The following is a 6514-nucleotide window of genomic DNA, read 5'->3' on the forward strand; positions in this document are numbered from 1 at the left end:
TGAAGCAGACACATGGGAGAACTTTTTGCTGAGAACAGAGACGTAGTGTTTTTCTGGAAGCTGCCTGGAAAAGGGCATGGGATAATTTGCTGAAGCGGATGCTTGAGAGGACATGTGTTGTTTAGAAAGGGTGTAAGTATAATCCAACAGACAGTGGACACACAGCGCTGTGGCATCAGTTTGCCTTGCCACTCATTGCTGGTCTTCCTTGGGCTTTGCTGATGCAGGCTTTTATTGATGGTGCTGTGGCACTGGGCATTGGTTTACTTTGCCTTCTTCCCTGATCATTGTTTGTTTTGACTTCGTAGAGACAAATGCACTTCTTGTGGTATTCCGGCAGCTTCTTGCCACTTCCGTGGACTCTGGCCGATGTGGCAGAGCCTTTCAGTTGCTTCTGGATCAAGCCACCACTGCTGTTTCCTTTGGAATGAACTGCTGATATCATGATAATGAAGATTAGAACCACACTAAAGAACTATTTCTAAGCAGATCTGCTTCCCCCATGTCCTCATAATCTTTCTTTTCTACTACCTCTGGTGGGCGGTAGGTTAAAAGGAAGGATGAAGCATTTAAGAATCCTTATTAAAGTTGGTTTTGGAAAAATCTAAGCCAACATCTCTTTCTCATTTTCTTTTTCTGTCCCCACTTTCTCTGCCTCTATTCCCTTAACAGGTCCCTGTTCCCTTCCCTTCCCCCACAATAAACTTCCCTTAAATTAGGTCTGTCACACAGTATGATTTTCCAGGGGGGCCCTTGGCAGGGGTCTGACAGGTACTCTCTTACCCCCGCCACTGCATTATATAATGTGAGATTTCATAAAAGTAATGATCGGTGGTTCACTATTGACATAAACTGAGGATGTTCTAGGGTTCTTTCAAGGGAGATTAAATGAATCTGAAACTCAACAAACAATAAATATGTGCTCCTCAGACTGGGCTGTAGTTCATCTATCCACAAAACTTTGAGTCTACGTATAAAACATTTTTATCAAGTAAACCCATTGGTCAGTAGTATCTATCAAATGAACTATTAATATATGTGTTAACATATTTTGAAATTGCAGTGCAAGTTAAGCCTGCAGCAAGGAAAGAGTTAATTTATAGACATGGTCAGGAATGCCATTTTGTGACTAGATAAAACAGGTGGGATCTGTGGCCAGTGGTAACATCCCCAAGGCTGTTATAGTATCAATTATAGTTTAGGAGGAAACCCAGGATACATCTCTGGATAACCAATTCTATTTATTTACTTATCCAATAAAGGTTATCATGAATCAGGTCTGGGAAACCACTTCAAAGGGGTTTGTTCTGATAGAAATACAGCAATAGCAAGTGGAGCATTGCTATTGGGACAAGATTTAAATATGAACATTTTACTAACACACCATCCTTTCCCAGTGAAATGTCTGTTCACTCACCTATGTAGGATCATTTGGGACTTTCAGTGTCTTGTGACTTTTAATTGCCAATGAGTCTCTATCAAGTGTGTCCTTCTCTAATGGACTGAGGATGTATCAGCTGCGTTTTGAGTTAGACCTGAAAAACATGTCAATGTCCAGGTCAATGACAAACACCACTCTGTAGGCTTTTATCAGGCCCTCCTCTTGAAACAGGAGAAGCTATTGGAAAGAGATCAGCGTGGGTTTTCAGAAGTGCTGACATAGGCTTTTGAAAATGAATAGACAGGGTGCCTTCTTTGATATCATCGAGAATCACTTGCTGGAATGAATTTGATATAGATCAGCCATAAGGACTGTTTCATTGACGGTGGCACAAATGAATTTATAGTAACAGTCGAACCTATTGATTCCAACTCAATAGTGTGAAAGTCTTGTATGGTCACAGTCAGAGACTATGATTGTGCCTCTGCATGGGGCATCTGGAAAAACTGTCTGCCACAGAAAAGGAAGTGATTTGCTCACTTCTCTGTCACAAGTGCTACCACCACACACAACCATACTGTGTGACTCAACTGCAGAATCTCTTACCTGACAGTTCTGAAGGTTAGAAGCCCAAGCCCAGGGTAGTGTCAGAGTTCTTGCCTCCTGAGAGCTACAGAGAAAATCTACCAATGCCTCTTGCCTCGTTCTAGGTAGTTGCTGTCAACCTTTTGGGATTCCATGGCTTATAGACACATCACCCACATCTCTCTCTTTTTCTTCAAGTGACATTCAAATCATGTGCATATTTTTGTCCAAATCCTTCACTTTTCATAAGAGCAGCAGTCGTATTGCATCAAAGCCCACCCTGCTATTGCATGGAGTCCAATTAGTGCATACTATCATCAACAACATTGTTACTAAATAGAGTCACATTCTCAGGGATGAGATGTTAAAATTCAACACGAGAATTTTGAAGTGGTGTTATTCCGATCAAAAATAGGAAAAGACAAGACAAAGCTTGTGACCTGCTTCATGGAATGGGTATAATACAGTCTGTGGAAAAATCTAAGAGAACAGTAATGATTGGTACTGTATTGACAAACCTCAAAAAAATTGCAGACCTCAAAATTTGCCCATTCTATAGCTGTCAAGTATGTCTTGACACTTTTCTCAACCTGTGGAATCTGCTTCATAAGATTTGCTTGTATAAGTATTTAGGTGAAAAAAAAAACATTTTTGTGAAATAATATTTATATTCCAATCTTATTTCCCATATTGGTTTCATTACAATAAAGTGGACAAACTTACGTTTGCATAACGAAACAAAATAAATGTAACAAAAATCTTTGTAATTCACATTTTTCCAAGATAATTTATTAAAACAATTGTAAAAATGCTCACAAAAGTCTAGTAAAACATTAAGAACATACATACAAGTGTAGACGTTCTATAAGTAATGCATCTGCCTTCCTTGGAGATCCTCCTGACAAATTTGGATGGGAGTGTCACCAGCCCCAGTGACGATCTGAAATAATCAGTCTGTACTAGTATTTCTTCCTCAGCATTTAAGGTAAGTATTCTTATTTTTCTTACTTTCAACTAACATTGCATCATTTGAACTTAGCAACTGCTCCATTTGAGTCTCTATATCTAGAAACCTGGATGGTTGCTGCAATAGTTCAGGTGGAAGAGATGCTAAGACAATTTAAGCATTGAAATGTTTGGTCCTTGCTGGTCACTGGAGCTCATCCTAAAATCCGCTAGGACATGTGGTCGTCTAGCAACCAACTAATGTCCTATAATGATCTACAAATTGATGCCTATGCTGAATGAATGTCCTAGTCCATACTCAAAGCTTTACATAGTTAATTGAAAGCTAATGTCCTCATTAGTGCCTGTTAAGGGAGGTTCAGCAAGTGTAGTTTGTGTTGCTAAATGTTGAATATTTATTAGACATGGTGGTTAATGGAAAGTAGAAGGGCCTGAAAGATCCATCTGGTGACAACTGTGCAAACAAATGATGTTTTGGGACTGCCCACTCCATAAATAGGTTCAGGAGAGTTGATGTCCACAGCAATGATCATCTCAGCTGTCCCTGTAACATTCTTTCTGATTCCTGCATTGGTTTGCTTTTGCCTCTGTGAGCTCTTTCGTCATAAAAAAAAATTTGGATTACTCTTAACCCAACTGATAGAAATCAATCTCTTATTTAAATTTTTAGAATTGTTTTATTATTTTTCATGCATGGGTGTTTTGGCCACAGGTATGTCTGACATACCACAGGTGGTATGTCAGTGCCTTCAAAGCAAAAGATGACGTCAGATCCCCGAAGACTAGAGTTGCAGTGGTTGTGAGTCACCAGGTGGGTGCTGGGGACCTAACCCAGGTCTTCTCCAAGAATAGCTAATAGTCTTACCTTCTGAGCTATTGCTGCAGTCCCTGAGAGATCAGACCTCTTAGCATACCCCTATCATTCATAGTTCATCATAAAATTAATAGGGAGAAAGACTGGGTCAGTGGGTGGTGTCAGGTACTGCCAACCCTGACAACCTGAATCCAATTCTTAGAAACTACTTGTTGGAAGAAGAGACCTAACTCCCACAAATTGTCCTCTGAGACCCACACCCCTGTCAGAAAAACACACACACACACACACACACACACACACACACACACACACGCACACATATTCTGAATAGAGTAATAACAGTAAAAAAAAAAAAAAATCTGAATAGAGATATGCCTTCCCCTTTTAAAAACACCAAGGTTTTCAAAAACATGTTTATTTCAAATGCCTGTGGTTTTTGAAGTTTAAATTAATTGGTTGTTTCTCTAATTTACTATATTTTTAATACTCAGAATATTGAGGTGCATCTGATTCTTTTCCCCTATTCATTGTCTGTCTTTCACCCCAACTCTTTAAGTCCCAAGTTTTCTCCCTCTACTCAATTATATGTATACATACATTTTAATATTGTATTTATTATTATCCTATATGTGTATCTGTGATGTGTGCATGTGAGTATAGGTACAAACATGCCCCTGCACATGTGTGGAGGTCAGAGAACAACTTTCAGGCGTTGGTTTCCACTGTGGCTTCTGGGGATGAAACATAGGTTCTGAAGCTTGTGAAGCAATTGTTTTTACTCCCTGAGTCATCTCACCAGCAAACAAACACATTTTTTTTTCTGATTACATTATTCAGTTAAAACCTTCTGGCTTTTATACTGACAATTCTCTCTTGAAACTGACAAAATTTAGTTGCTTCCAATTCACAGGGCTGTTAATTTTGAACTTCACATTTGTAACCCTCAACTTTTTAATTTCAAAAGTATATTCAAAGAGTCCTGTCATATCAAAGTCTTGCTGTATAAAAATGTATTTTTGCAAATATAAAAGAAAATTGCCAAGACAAAGAGGAAGGTTTGGTCTTTTAAACTCAACAGAGCCTAAGGTAAAGCCATTCATGATTACATCAATTATGCCGTATTCCAAACTAAAGTTCTAAGCTATATTTGGTAATTCTATAATATACTAGATAAGCATGATAATAACAATAAAATGAAGTACCTGCCCCATGACAGGCACTTTGCTGTGACACATATATCATATAATCACATTATCTTTCTTATATTATATATGAGTGGGTACAGGTGCACACACACACACACATACACACACACCATATAGACACACTATAATCAGCTCTATACAGCCACTAATCAATTTTCTTTTCCAAACTGCCGACTATGGATATTTGATGCAAGTAGGACCATAGAGTATACCTTCTTTTGTGGCTGCTTTCCTCACTTAGCACATTTTCATAGTCATTCGGTAACACGTATCAAAACTGAAGTGCCTACAGCTAACAGGATTTCACTGTTGGGAAAATCCTACTCTTATCTATGTGAGTTGCTTGTAGCAGGTATTTGAGGAAATTTGATGTCTCTCTCTAGCCTTGAAGAACTTCCTATAAAGTAACAAGGTTTAAAGGTTCTCTCCAGACTCCCCAGGACAACCCAGGAGAAAGATCCATTTTGTTTAGGTTTCTCAATTCTGTCATTGTATGTTTTCCTTTTGTCTAGAAAAGGATATTAACTCGAGTTTCTAGACTTCAACAAAGCTACCCATATTAAAATTCCTCCTTTATAGATCAGCATAAAAAATTCACAAAGTGTATGAAATTATAATCATTGTCATGGTCATTAGTATTTTATACAATTATGCTAAAATTCAGCTGGTCTTTAATAATACCAAAAATGTTCACAATCTTTTTTCATGATCAAATCTAATGATGCTTTCCTATTTAAATTTTGTAAATTTTGAAACTCTAAGCCATGACCTGAACATTTTCCTACAAAACAAACAGTGCCAGTCTTCAAGCAATACTATAATTTCCTATACTTCCTAAGCCTGTGTGTGACATAAACTCTTGATAGAAACTTTTGAATGATATTGTACAATGCATGATGACTAGAAATGTGCTAAATGCATAGGCTCATACATCCACGTGATGAACACATACGAAGCATTGAGTAGGTACTCATCCAATAAGAAATGGAAGAACAGAAGGCAAAAACAGGAAAAGGCAAGAACAGGAAGGTAGAGAACATAGCTGAAATTAAACATTTAAGGAAAGCCTGGAATGTAAAGAAACAAACAAACATAACCTGGTGCATACTAAGGCATAACACGTGCTAACATGGGATCTAGGGAAACTATGATGTATTGCTTGCTCCAAGGCTACCAGTAGTGCCCATGAGAGAAGATGGGGTACCACATTTAAAGAAATGAATAAGAAAGTCATTGCCAAGTGGTCAAAAGAAATATCTAAAGAACGTCATTCTTATAACATGATAGTAAAACATGGCATTATAAACTAAAATTCCAAAAGACTAACAAGAAATCTCCAACAGCCAACATCTTTGGTCCTAAGAAAGTTCTCATGATTAAGTGCAGCCTATATGAGAAAAAGGCCCAATGGCAAAGGGGACTGGAAAGCTGAAGACAGTAGTTTAAACCATGGGACTGTGGAATAGATACTGTGAGACATTAGGCATGGCAGAAGAACATTTCCCTCAAAGCATTGAATGTGTATAGCCTGTCAGGCAGTGTTGTCCTCATCAACTTTCC

The 6514-nt window shown here is 38.1% G+C and overlaps 1 long non-coding RNA gene across 1 annotated transcript; it reads left to right on the forward strand.

Moving 5' to 3' along the window:
* LOC110312086 lies at positions 1–929 on the forward strand. The gene is made up of 2 exons (XR_002380021.2): positions 1–132; positions 309–929. It is a non-coding gene; the product is annotated as an uncharacterized LOC110312086 (long non-coding RNA).
* The last annotated feature ends 5585 nt before the right edge of the window (positions 930–6514 follow it).

This window comes from Mus caroli, chromosome 16 (genome assembly GCF_900094665.2).
Source record: "Mus caroli chromosome 16, CAROLI_EIJ_v1.1, whole genome shotgun sequence".
Taxonomy (NCBI): domain Eukaryota; kingdom Metazoa; phylum Chordata; class Mammalia; order Rodentia; family Muridae; genus Mus; species Mus caroli.